Here is a 15,263-nt window from a genome sequence, read left to right on the forward strand (position 1 = left end):
TATTAAAGCTTTTATGTTGGCTGATGATCTGGTATTCCAGATTAAGTGTGAAAGTTTTTTACCAATTTGAATGAATTGGGGCAGATTAATGCGACTATTGAGGACTGGACAGCGCTAACTTTCTATGTCTCAATAAAGATAAGACCTAGTTGTTAGATTTTGACATTGGTTGAAAGGACAGATATTAGTTATGTCAAATTTCTCGGCATCACATTGCAGAGTAATGTGGAATGGGAGAATCATATTGTTTTATTGGGTGAAGAAAATATCTAGAGATATTTTTATGGTATGTATATTAAGAAAAATTGTTAGCATTGATGTGTTGGTAGCTGTATATCATGCTAACATTCAGTCACACCTGTTGTATGGTATTTTGGCATTGGGGAAAGATTTTCTCTATACCAATATGAAGAAAATTTTTGTTGTACAAAAAAGGGTCATAAGGATCATTTGTGAGGTAGATAGTAGAGCACATTGTCGACCTCTGTTTGAAAAACTAAATATGATGACTGTTTATGCTTTGTATGTGTATGAATGTCTGATGTATACCAGAAAAAATCTATCCATCCTACCCATAAATAGTAATATTCACAATCATTTTATAAGATAAGCAGAAGCACTTAGATTATCACAGTGCAATTACCATTTAACTTAAAAAGTTTTGATGAATTTGGAAAGAGGTTGTTTAATAGACTGCCTGCTCATATTAAAGAATGTGATAGTAGTTTTAAGGTTTGTATTAAAAAGATTCTAATTGACTGCTGTCCATATGGTTATGAGGATTTGTGGTGATGTCTTTTTATTTTTTCAACTGTGATATACCTGCTTTAAAAATGTTTCTTATGTGATATAGAATTTGCTGATCTTTGTCTTACTTTTTGTATATATTACGATGTGACTATGATGACTATAAACGTTTATTGTTAATTTTAAAATTTTTTATTGAATTGTTGACTATGTCTTGCATTTTTGTTGAAGTGTTCTGACAATACATGAATCTTGATGCTGGCAGCCGGGTGCAGTTTGTCAAGTTTTCACAAAGTTAAGTATTTATTTTAACAAGATTTCAACTGGTCAAGTTTTCAGTACGTCAAGTTAACAGTATTTCAAGTTTTCAATTTGTCAAGTTCTTCATGTTTTCAGTTCATCAAGTTACCAGTTTATCAAGTTTTCAGTACGGCGTGTTTTCAGTTTGTCTTTTTTTCAGCATTTCAAGTTGACTGTTCACTCTCTCTGAGTAGCTTTCCACCTATTGTTAAATCAACCTTTTTACCATGTAGCTAGTTGGTTGATTTTTAACTTTACAACAAGAAAACAAGTACCTAGATACTTGCTTGAGTGGTCGTAGATAAAATAGTGTATACAACAGTTTTATAAGGTCTTTAAAGCACTCGTGAGGTGTTTAAGACAAGCGTCCGCTCGCTACGCTCGCTCACTTGTGTGTCTTAACTCTACATCTAACTCGTGCTTTAAACCCTTTCGGTCACGCTTTTTTATCTGACATCAAAAAAAATTGTTAAATGCACATTCCAATGGAACATATTTTTTGACATAATTTACAAGTTGATAGCATTCCTGGTTCCCGAAATAGGGATCGTCCAATATATTGGACACCATGACTCAAGGGTAATACAATAAAATCCATATTTTTAAGATAGTGATTTTGTTATTCCCTTAATATGCTCACACAACTATGAAAATCATTCTAATTACTAAAGAATAGAAATTCAGTGCAATGTTTAAAGGATTTCAAATGATTTTGATGTTTTATCCTATCTATGACAGGTATATTTTTTCCCAGAGCCAACAAAATTAGACCCGATAGTGACAGTGTTATTGACAAGCCATTTACAGTGATAACAGCTTATAGTGACTCATCCCTACTAATAGTATATTATTTATTTTTAATATATATATATATATATATAATATATATATATATATATATATATATTATATATATATATATATATATATATATATATATATATATATATATTATATATATATATATATATATTTAATACCTTTCTTTGTTTGGACATGATATTAATATATCATGATATTGTAGTTCTTTTAGAATAGTATCTTTCCAATTATTGTATTGTATGTGTGACATTTGCTGTACATTGTGACGGAGGTAATGCTTCTGAAGACCTCAGAAGCGGTTACATTAAAACTTATTCTATTCTATTCTTATTCTATTCTAGTATCTCCGCTGTATCCCCTATTATAATGTTTTATAAAGATTGTCTGGGGTGAGGGGAGCTTTGCAGAAACGATGTGCCCAGTACTCAATATCTGAGTTGTACCCAGTACATGTAAAGTACTCCATTCTCCAAAAGCAGTAATAAACTATCAATTCCATCATTATCCATTATCAATATTTATCTGATATTAAACATCCATTCATGCATCAGGAGAAACAAAACATTTCTTATATTGTCTACACAAAGTGTCTATAGGTTAGTTGGTGTTGCAAGCTCCACCTCTTACCATTCAGTCATAAACTTCCTGAGTAACTTACTGAGTCATAAACTTACTAAGTATTATGAGATTCTTTACAGCTGTACCCAAAATATATTCGAATGAAAATTAATGCAGCGTGTTTGAAAAAACAGTTTATACATATTTTATACTAGTAGTTTTCTGAACAGTAGACCTCGCGCAGTTATAAACCGCAGCCTCCTCTTATATACTGTTCATAAGAGTAAATCCTGTCGTCTGTATGTCGTGTCGGCGAGATATCGGTGTGAAAACGGCTAATGACTGTTGGGGTTGGTGTATCAAAAATGCTAACATCAAGAGCTAATCTACTTCAAGACATACTGGCAACAGAACAGCCCAAGTTCAAAGCAGAGAAAGTTCGAGAGACAATACTATGTTATTTTAGTTATTAATTACATGCGTTATTGCACGCATCCAGATTCTCCTGCTGCATTGCGCCTGAAATTCAGAAAGCCAATCTGGCTTTACCCCTATGAAGCAGGATTCGCAAACTCCACAGCACAGAAGTGGTCTGGTATGTGGGAATCTCAGGAGGTGAAAAATAAAGAGCTTGTGTCTGATCCAGGCAGCAGAGTTCCTGGATTTGAGTTGCCCCGACAGCAGTGGGTTCGCCTAAAGAGGTTCAGAACTGGCCAGGGAAGATGCTATAAGAGCATGCATATTTGGGGATTTTCAGAGTCCTCAAATTGCGAGTGTGGAGATACTCAAACCATGGACCACATTGTCTCGTCATGTACATTGTATCATTTTCCTGAAGGGTTGCCTAGATTGCACCTGGCGGATGAGGAGGCCAGCAGGCCTCTGGCTGAGGGAGTTGAACGGCATTTAATCTTAATCTGAGAAAAACTGATTGTTAGTTGTTAGTTTCATGTTTATTAATTAATATTTCATGTTATGACAAATCCAAATTGGTAGGCTCTATTTTTTTACTCTTGACTTTTGTTGCCCCAACCACTGCGACACCATACGCTTATATATATATATAGAGCACATAACAGAAGACACTTTAAAGTTTGTAATAAAAATTAAAACAGGAGACACGATATAAATAGATTGAAAACACTTAAAAACTTACATTAGAAATGGGGGAAATTTTCTGAGACTGTCTCCTTTCTCAACCGAGAAGACTGCAGTTTTGAATCCAAAACGGTGGTCACACAACCGTTGGATTCAAAAAACTGCAGTCTTCTCGGTTGAGAAAGGAGACACAGTCTCCGAAAATTTCCCCTATTTCTAATGTAAGTTTTTAAGTGTTTTCAATCTATTTATATCGTGTCTCCTGTTTTAATTTATATATATATATATATATATATTATATATATATATATATATATATATATATATATAGACATATTGGGGAAACCCGTTGTCTCCATTGTGAATAAATAAATGAACTATTATATATATATATATTATATATATATATATATATATATATATATAATATATATATATATATAATATATATATAATAGTTCATTTATTTATTTATTTATTCACAATGGAGACACGGGTTTCCCCAAATATGTCTCCTTAACAATAAAAATTGTACACACAAATGAAAATAATGATAAAAATAATACAAACTTATGCAATGATAAAATAATAATACAAACAACAAAAATACCACCTAATTCAAAAATGAAAAATACAAAGATTTCAAAAACTTATGAAAAAAGTAAAAAATAGAACAAATTGAGAATCAAAAATTCCAAAACTTATAAAAAATTAAAGAATATAATAGCAAATAATAAACAAAAATTGTATCAATAGAATAAATAACATTTATAACTGATCGACGTTCCAAACCATATGCACATCCACACTCATACACCAACTATTTATTAGATCAGATCATGCTTACACAAGATTCAATACCTAGTATGGTAGTATCATATGACGCTTTCCAGAATTTAGCGCGAGAAAACCAAAAGACATCTAGGCGCCCAGACAAGCTGTTAGTTGTCTGTGCATCATAAGTTCTTTGCAACCTATTATTTTAATAGTGGATAAAAATTGCATTCAATGAGGCATGCAATTTATAGTCTACACAGCTGCTAATTTTTTACCAAGTTGCATTGAGATATTGAATTGCATGCGCCATGGCATGCGTTTTTTAATCCACTCAACAGCTGATTTGTGATGAATAATTCTATAGTCTGATTTTTACTCTAATATTGGCGTATGAAGGTGGCTCCTTTTTCCTTTTATATTATCATTGAAATGCGAAATTTCCAAAAACCTTGCATATACGTCGACGCAAATTTAAAAAGAAACATACCTGTCAAATTTCATGAAAATCTATTACCGCTTTTCGCCGTAAATGCGCAACATATAAACATTCAAACATTAAGAAAAATGCCAAACCGTCGAGTCTTAGACCTCACTTCGCTCGGTTAATAAAAAAAAATACTTGAATTCTACTAGTAGTTCTGTGAACAGTAGACCTCACGCAGTATTCTCATACACAAGTACATGATTGAAACTATAGACCTTATGGAAATAAAGCAATAGACTGGCAAAGAACTTAAAGATGCATAGACTCACATGCAGCGCTAGTGTCGTACTTGGAATTGAAATCGGCCATTGAGGGGGCAACCTATAAGATTATTACATACCAATGCCTTTGGTCTATAGTATTACAAATATATAGATATAATATCTATACTACACAAAATACACTATCTATATACTACACAAAAAGTGAAATATAATATCTCGTGCTAAAATACCACAATGGCGGCCTTCAATTTCAAGTAAGAGCTATCATTGGGAAGGCATAGGCATTGTGGGTCTATATCTCTTTAAGGTCTTTGTAGACTGGCTTCTCCACACATATCTGTGTAATCACTTGTCAGCTGATTTATGATGAATAATTCTATAGTCTGATTTTCACTCTAAAGGTGCGTACAGACTTTCGCTCTGCTCCGCAACCGAACGTCACTCCAGCAGAGCGATTGATGATCGACCGAGGAGCAACAAAGGTTCGACCGGGGAACGCGAGAAGATCTAACATCTTCCGTAACGTTCATGATGGGTGCGTAGGCGGAGCGACTGTGGTTCGATGGAGGAACGAAGGCGGTACGAGGGCGGTACGAGGGCGGAGCGTGCTCGGTGCTGGTTGGAAGCGCGTATATGTGTACGCAGCTTAATATTGGCGTACTAGCTGGCCCGGCGAACTTCGTACCGCCAGATAGTTAATGTATCTCATTACAGACTTTAGCTGGATGCACACCTGAGGAGGCGCGATGCGGCATTTTGCATCCAGGTGCTTCTTGCTTATTGGTTTGAATGGAAGAACTCACTGAACCGGGCATAGCGTGGAACGGTGTGATAAGGCAATCTCCATGAGATCAACACTTTGTATCACCAAGCCGCGCCTCCACTGGTGTGCTTAGCCTTAGCTTAATCTGATGCACTATAATTTTATGAAAATTATCCAAAAATCCGAATTTACATTATTTATATCTCAATATGGACTTCCTATGTGCTTAGTTAGTTGTGCAGCAGTTTGTATTTTTAGATATAGTTGAATGCAGCTTGTTGGGAAATTGACTGGTATATCTCCTTGCTGCTGATTTTCACGTACATATTATAAATTTACAGCATTTCGAGCTCTATGACTTAAGTTTGGACGTCATTCGTACCGCGGCATTGTTATTAGAATCAAAATTTTGTGAAGCAGTAGTGAGAAAATAGAAAAATCTGGTGTGGCGCACTCACACAACTTTCCTTGCCGTTATGAAAATTGATCACCTGACGCTAGTGTTCCCGCGTATCACAAGTCTACTACTATTCATAGATCTGAGCCAGCTGGTGACAGGACAATAACGCTATAGAAACACAAGCTCTGCTATCTCTTCATAGTGAATGATTTAATAGAATCAACAGTTGTCAACAGTTTGCAATTGAAATAATCACATTTTCCCGAATTTCGAGCTTATTTTCAATTTTAGGTGAAAATGTTACTGAACTTTAATTGTAGAGATTTTCATGCTCAATCTTTCCCACTTGAAATGTTATGTTTAAATTGTATCTGAAGCCTGATAATTGGGAATCTAAAATCAAATTTTGCCTAGATGGGGCGGAACTTCTGAAATTTTTACAGATATGGGACTTATGGCAGTTGATAGAATTATCAATGACTAATTGAGGTATGAATTTGATCAAAATCGTTGGAGCCGTTTTCGAGAAAATCGCGAAAAACCCTGTTTTTGACAACATTTTCGCCATTTTAGCCGCCATCTTTAATTGAATTTGATCGAAATTATTGTTCGTGCCGGATCCTTATATTGTAAGAACCTTAAGTTCCAAATTTCAAGTTATTTCGTTAATTGGGAGATGAGATATCTTGTACACAGACGCATATACACTCATACACACACACACACACACACACACACACACACACACACACACCACACACACACACACACATATATATATACAGACCAATACCCAAAAACTACTTTTTTGGTGTCAGGGGACCTTGAAACGTATGGAAATTTACAAATTGGGGTACCTTAATTTTTTTCGGAAAGCAATTCTTTCCTTACCTATGGTAATAGGGCAAGGAAAGTAAAAACAGATCTACCGACGGCTGTTACATGACGCAATGATTATAACAGCTGATTTTTATTTCTGTGTGTGGCCAGCTCACAAATCTTTTCCCATAAGAATTACATGTAAACTTTAAAGGACCGTAGGAAAGAGTCTTGAAGTCGGATCATACATTTGATAGGCCATAAACTTGCTCCTGAACATAACAAACACAACTAAAGAAAAATCATCAAATTCGGTGCACACTAAAAAAAGTTATTGAACGTCAAAATTTGAGGCTCGATTTTTACTTTCCTTGCCCTATTACCATAGGTAAGGAAAGTATTGCTTTCCGGAAAAATTAAGGTACCCCAATTTCTGAATTTCTATACGTTTCAAGGTCCCCTGAGTCCAATAAAGTGGTTTTTGGGAATTGGTCTGTATGGTGTGTGTGTGTGTGTGTGTGTGTGTGTGTGGTGTGTGTGTGTGTGTGTGTGTGTGTGTGTGTGTGTGGTGTGTGTATGAGTGTATGTGCGTCTGTGTACGCGATATCTCATCTCCCAATTAACGGAATGACTTTAAAATTTGGAACTTAAGGTCCTTACAATATAAGGATCCGACACGAACAATTTCAATCACTTTCAATTAAATATGGCGGCTAAAATGGCGGAAATGTTGTCAAAAACAGGGGTTTTCGCGATTTTCTCGAAAACGGCTCCAACGATTTTGATCAAATTCATACCTAAATTAGTCATTGATAAGCTCTATCAACTGCCATAAGTCCCATATCTGTAAAAATTTCAGGAGCTCCGCCCCATCTATGCAAAGTTTGATTTTATATTCCCAATTATCAGGCTTCAGATACAATTTAACCCTAAAGAGACACACTGGGGTGTTTCACACCCCAGGGATTGTATTTCTGTTCTGCAGTTGACAATATCAAACAGATGGAAATTTATGCCCAGTCTAAATTAGGTGTGTAGTATTGTCAACTACTCTCCACCACTTCCAGTCAGTAATAGCATTCTGCAAGGTCACCAGCTCATCTTGTTCTTCGTTTGGGGTGTCTAACACCCAACTTTCATCAAATACTTTTATTACAAAGATTTACTTGTATTGTCACTACGAATGTGGTATGGGATGATGGATCAGATTGGAATGAATGCTATGATTCTCTACAACTTGAGATTCAAAATAATAACATGAAGAGACGTGAGTTTTTGATGAAGTTATCATTGGCAATGATCAAGCCATTCGTTCAAACCGGATTAGGAGCTCCAACACTTAGGCGGAGCATACGTACTTCTAAAATTAGTATAAATATTGATAAGCAGTGCTTTACTTTTGATTTCTGTATGCACTTGGAACAAAAATGATTAATAAATGATGAAGTATGGTCCAAGTACTTGTTTTTTTTCATATTTTTTCAAAGAAAAATGCAAAATTAAATTGGGGTGTTCAACACCCCAGTGTGTCTACTGTGTTAGCATAAAGTAAGTGTGTCTCTGTAGGGTTAAACAAACAAAAAAAAATAAGTGGAAAAGATTGAGCATGAAAATCTCTACAATCAATGTTCAGTAACATTTTCACCTAAAATTGAAAATAAGCTCGAAATTCGAGAAAATGTGATTATTTCAATTGCAAACTGTTTACAACTGTTGATTCTATTAAATCATTCACTATGAAGAGATAGCAGACCTCGTGTGTTTCCAGCGTTATTGTCCTGTCAACAGCTGGCTCAGATCTTTGAATAGTAGTAGACTTGAGATGCGCGGGAACACTAGCGTCAGGTGATCAATTTTCATAACGGCAAGGAAAGTTGTGTGAGTGCGCCACACCAGATTTTTTCCTTTTATTGACCGAGCGAAGTGAAGTCTAAGGTTAAAGACAGTATATACGTCGACGCGCAATTAAAAGGAAATATGAAATTTGACAGGTATGTTCCTTTTTTAATTGCGCGTCGACGTATATACAAGGTTTTTGGAAATTTTACATTTCAAGGATAATACTAGTAGTTCTGTGAACAGTAGACCTCACGCAGTATTCAAATCCACAAGTACCTGATTGAAACTACAGACCTTATGGAAATACAGCAATAGACTGGCTTCTCCACACATCTGTGTAATCACTTGTCAGCTGATTTATGATGAATAATTATTCTATAGTCTGATTTTTACTCTAATATTTGCGTATGAAGGAGGCTCCTTTCCCCTTTTATATTATCCTTGAAATGTAAAATTTCCAAAACCTTGTATATAATTCGACGCGCAATTAAAAAAGGAACATACCTGTCAAATTTCATGAAAATCTATTACCGCGTTTCGCCGTAAATGCGCAACATATACACATTTAAACATTAGAAATGCCAAACCGTCGACTTGAATCTTAGACCTCACTTCGCTCGGTCAATTAGCCATGTGAGTTTAATTATTCAAAAAAAGTTGTAAGTCGGAGAGGTTGGCACCATACATGGATAGTAATTTTGATTCTGGCAAAACTGATCATCAGTTCCACCTACTGATGCCAGCACTAATCAGAGCATGTGAAGAAATCATATCCTATTGTACAATATGCCTGGATAGTATAGTTATATCCATTCCCTTTTAATCTCTCTTCAAAGTATCGTCCAATACTCCATGTACAATACTCCAATACATAATCCACCATGACCGAAAGGGCCATGACCCTTATTATAAAATTGTTGCATAAACTACTATTATTCAATATGTGAAACTAAGTTCAAGTGAGATAAAAGCCCAATAAAATAGTTTTTTTATTGTAAACTAGCAGGTACCCGTGCTTCACAAGTGCCTAATTAAATAAATTTTATGGAAATCTATTACCGCGTTTCGCCGTAAATGCGCAACATATAAACATTTAAACATTGAGAAAAATGCCAAACCGTCGACTTGAATCTAAGATCTCACTTCGCTCGGTCAATAAAAAAGGAAAGAACTGACTTATACACATGCGGAATAGAAAATTTGCGAACGACGCATCATCATGTCTGAACTACTGGACTGATTAACTTGAAATTTGACATATAGATTCTCAATCCACCAAGGATGGTTATAGACCTATTTTAAATCATTCAAGATTTCAATAGGCCAAGTTTTCAGTTTGTCAAGTTTTTAATTAGGCCCTTGTGGAGCACGGGTACCTGCTAGTTTACAATAAGAAAACTATTTTATTGGGCTCTTATCTCACTTGAACTTAGTTTCACATATTGAATAATAGTAGTTTATGAAACAATTTTATAATAAGGGTCATGACCCTTTCGGTCATGGTGGCTCATATATTGGACGATACTTTGAAGAGAGATTAGAAGGCAATGTTGCGCATTTACGGCGGAACAGGGTAATAGATTTTCATGAAATTTGACAGGTATGTTCCTTTTTAAATTGCGCATCGACGTATATACAAGGTTTTTGGAAATTTTGCATTTCAAGGATAATATAAAAGGAAAAAGGAGCCTCCTTCATACGTCAATATTAGAGTAAAAATCTGACTATAGAATTATTCATCATAAATCAGCTGTCGAGTGGATTATAAATCGCATGCCATGACGCATGCAATTCAATATCTCTATGTAACATGATAAAAAATCAGCAGTTGTGTAGACTATAAATTGCATGCTTCATTGAATGAAATTTTTATGCACTATTAAATAGAATGCAAAGAACTTTGCAGCTTTGATGCAAAGAACAGCTTCTCTGGGCGCCTATATATCTTCTGGGTTTCTCGCGCTAAATTCCGGAAAGCGTTATATGATAATTAAATCTTGTGTAACCATGATTTGATCAAATGAATAGTTGGTGTATCAGTGTGGATGTGCATATGGTTTGGGACGTCGTTCAGTTATAAATGTTATTTATTCTATTGATAACATTTTTGTTCATTATTTGTTATTATATTCTTTAGTTTTTATAAGTTTGCAATTTTGAATTCTCAATTTGTTTTGTTTTTACTTTTTTCATAAGTAGTATTTGAAATCTTTGTATTTTTCCTTTTTGAATTAGTTGGTACCTATTTTTGTTGTTTGTATTACTTATTTATTATTGCATAGGTTCGTATTATTTTTATCATTATTTTTCTTTTTCATTTCTATCTGTACAATTTTTATTTGTTAAGGAGATATATTTGGGGAAACCCGTTGTCTCCATTGTGAATTAATAAATAAATGAACTATTGATTGCGTGCAATAACGCATGCAATTAATAACTAAAATAACATAGTATTGTCCCTCGAACTTTCTCTGCTTTGAACTTGGGCTGTCCTGTGGCCAGTATGTCTTGAAGGAGATTAGCTTTTTATGTTAGCATTTTTGATACACCAACTCTAACAGCCATTAGCCGTTTTCACTCCGATATCTAGCCGACACCGACATACAGACAGGATTTACTCTGATGGACAGACAGTATAAGAGGAGGCTGCGGTTTATAACTGCGCGAGGTCTACTGTTCACAGAACTACTAGTTATAGATGATTTATTAATATATCTGGATGTGAATAACATTTGAGCGGTTCGAGATATCGATGTGTGTTCTTCATCATTCATTTTCTCTTGAAGTAGTTCTGTACCGAAATCATCTATCATAATTATGACCACCTTCCAATTTAAAAGAATGAAGTTCGTTTCGAAATGACGGTTCCAATTGGCGGTACCACCAAGATGGCGGACCAAAATTTTGATGGGACAAAAAAGTAGTTCTTTCTATTCAAATAGGATCCCCAACCAGACCTATCTTCAAATTTCCCTTTTAAATGAAATATTCAGCTGTTTCTATACTTTTCACCAACCCTTTATAAATATAGTATAGATATAGAAAAAGACTCGCTAAGTCTTAGTCTTGAACCCTCAACCTTTGACCGCGCGCGCTAAAAACTAAGGGAATGGAGTCACTTGGAGAATGCCCTGTTTGGTTGGGCTTTTATACTTATGAATCACAAATTGCATAGATTTGTTCCAATTACTAAATTAGAATTAATTGATTAATGGCAATTAAAATAAGCCAATGTCCATCCAGGGTAAATTCAGAATCTTTAAGCAAAATTTCAAGTTAAAGTTTTCAGTAGTTCAGGCGTGATGATGCGTCATTAGTGTATTTCCTATCCCGTTCATGCGTCGACTGTCTCTTTCCTTTATAATATTATAGATAAAGCGCGTATTGTCTGAGTAGAGGTCTTTACACTCTTAGCTACGCTACGCTGAAATTCGTCTTTGGAAGACGTAGCCGCCCATCTCCCAATGTTATATTCAGATAGATAGTTAAATAGCATCCACTACCTACCTAAACAGGGGATCTGGATCTTGTCAAATAATCTAAATGGTCAAACAAAATATGCAAACTTTGAATCCGTCTTAATCAATAATTTGTTGATAGTTATGCGAAAAATGATTAATTTTATAATTTGAAGAAAGGCTTGAGGTCCTTACTTAGCTCAGCTACGCTGAATGAAAGCTATCGTAGGGGTGGTTTAGGTTTGTGCATAAATGCTGTCTTCGACCACGACAAGGGGAGGATCTCAGATCGGCTGGATTCCAATTGATCTAAGTAGCCTAGAATGTTCTATTTTCAAATTAAAATTTATTTCACACTAATAAATACATATACAGAAACCAAATAGTCTAGCATGACAAATACAATAATGCAACTGTAATAATAGATTACAAGTGAAAAAACACTGGCATAAGATGACTCTTGTTCGCCAGTGGGGGTAGGAGATAAGATTATCATATTCTTAACTTGATTTAAATTGAGTTAGCACGGACGTAAATATATTAACAGAATAGAAAATACTAAAATGAAGAATTGAAAGAAAATTCACAACAAAAATAAAAAATTCTCTCGAGTAGGCTATCTTATACTTTAGCCTATTCAATTATGTTTCAAAGAGAGCGGTCAAGATTTACTTTTAAATTACAATAATAATGTTATTAAAGAAAATGTTTTGATAATTTTAGATAATAAAAACACTCAGAACATTTGAAATTTGGACAAAATTAATATCACGCAACAAATTGGCCTGGCGTCAAAGTCGGCAGTTTTCACACAAACGAAGACCTACCTTTACATTAGCATAGGCCTATTATTATTGCATTAGCTATTACGTTAGCTATCGGGTACGATAGCTTCCATTCAAATCAGCGTAGCTTAGTTATTTTTTAATTTAAAGAAAAAAATCTCTAGGATAACCATCAATTAAAGACAGATTTGTAACTCGGATTCAACATTAGGAGATAGGACGGCTTCATCTTCCGAAGACGTGGGCTATTTCAGCATTTAGCTTTAGACTAACCTATACGGTACACGCATTATTTATAATATTATAAAAGAAAATATCGATGATTGAAAAATTATGTTCATTGATAAATTTATATTGCTTAACGCAGCATAGCAAAATAAAAATAAAATAAACTGTAAAAACAGTTTTGAGGTTAAGTTTCTGAATACAAACAAAAACAATTTTTCTCCCGAATTTTTAATATATTATCAGAGACCTATTCAAAAAAACAAAAAGAAAGGAAAAACGTTTCATTTAAACTTTGAACTACCAATTCCATATTAGGCCTAAGAACGAACCAAGGAGGATAAAGTATGTCTGGTTTGAACAGTGAACCTAACCTCCACTCATGAAAACCACAGACAAAATAAAATACTACTGGGCTGTTCTAGAATCATAGTTTTTCAACCTACCATAATAAATTAATTGAAAAATACTGTGTAAGTGTACGTCCAGTGCCAAAATACCTGTCATCAGATTTTTGGTTGGGATCGATTTAGTATGTTATTTTGAGCACAAAAATTAAACGGCGGTCACTATTGTTTATAAAATAAACTAAGTTCAAAGTAGTACAATTTTACATGCATTTAACCTATAAGTAGCAGCCATTTTGATTATCGAAATCATCAAATTATGATATTCCTAATCTAAGTTTCTAACCTAAGTTACCTTTTCTAACCTAAAGCTTTTCCTAACCTTGGCTACTTATGGCTGCTACCTATAGGTTAATGCATGTGAAATTGTGCCTCTTTGAACTTAGTTTATTTTAAAAACAATAGTGACCGCCGTATAATTTTTATGATTTTGTGCTCAAAATAACATACTAAATCGATCCCAACCAAAAATTTGATGACAGGTATTTTGGCACTGAACGTACACTTTGGCCAAAAATACTTATAAATGTATTTGACTCATCATTTTTAGAAATATTATTTATGGAACTTTGATGGAAATAAAAACCAATCTTGAATTTAGCCCAAAAGTTTGACGAACACGAGAATGGACTAACTTATCACGAAGTGATAACTTACCAAGCATATTTTCATATTGCAACCACAATACTGTGGCTGGTGAATATACGTACCGTATAATAGATTGGAATATTTAAAACTCTTAATTCACAAAAATTTCGTGAAATAAATGGTAGTTACTGCAATTTAATTACTGAAGCAGAACAACATTCTACTCAACCGTCCGTGTGTTCACATTCACTAGATACTCAACACTCAAGACCACTGAACTCTATACTAACTGAAATGGACTAGCAAAACAAAGAAAGTGAGGCAGCTGGTAAAGATAGGCAACCCGCATTGCTGTGGGATTCGTCATTTTGTAACACATTGGCTCTTATGGAAAAATGCATTGCATAGTTTCAATTTCTATTTTATTTCTATATTGTATGTCTTATTCCATGGAAGCATTATTTTTCCTTTATTGAGCAGTTCATTGTTAACTCTTTGAGAGCAAAAATAATGAAATAGGTTGAATATGAATAAAGAAAAGATTTTTTTCATTTGTGACTGCAATAGTTTTAGTACGGTATTGTCAACTTTTCACAAGCAAGTGAATAACTTTGGGCCAGATTTCAGAGAAGCGTATCATTTATTAATTTTTATTTATTTAACAAGGACAAATATAAACTGTCATGAAATGAATGGGAATGAAAAAAAAGGCTCATAGTCCTTATTATTCAAATCCCGAATTTTGTTCGTACACAGTCCAAAGGAGGGCTGTGTTTAATTGAAACTATTAAACACAGTCTTATGTTTATTTTGATAGGATAAACTATTGTTTTTTGGGTTATATGATTTATTGTTATTGTTGAAGGAAAGATGTATGATTTATTGTTTAAGGAAATATCCCAATTTAATAATATAGGCCTACTTACAGCAGGCTATGAATGTAGAATTATGTAGGTGTGCATTGGTGTA

The 15,263-nt window shown here is 34.3% G+C and overlaps 1 protein-coding gene across 2 annotated transcripts in view; it reads right to left on the bottom strand.

Moving 5' to 3' along the window:
• Window positions 1-14,576, bottom strand: part of LOC111052320 (microspherule protein 1) — a 104,516-nt gene extending 89,940 nt beyond the window's left edge. Inside the window, exon 1 of one of the 2 annotated variants that reach the window (XM_039421476.1) lies at window positions 14,417-14,576. The gene's annotated coding sequence lies outside the window, so the exon portion shown is untranslated. The remainder of the gene's footprint in view (window positions 1-14,416) is intronic. The other variant, XM_039421475.1, reaches the window with a different exon arrangement.
• Between the last annotated feature and the right edge of the window lie 687 nt (window positions 14,577-15,263).

The sequence above is a fragment of the Nilaparvata lugens genome, chromosome 2 (assembly GCF_014356525.2).
Source record: "Nilaparvata lugens isolate BPH chromosome 2, ASM1435652v1, whole genome shotgun sequence".
Classification (NCBI taxonomy): Eukaryota; Metazoa; Arthropoda; class Insecta; order Hemiptera; family Delphacidae; genus Nilaparvata; species Nilaparvata lugens.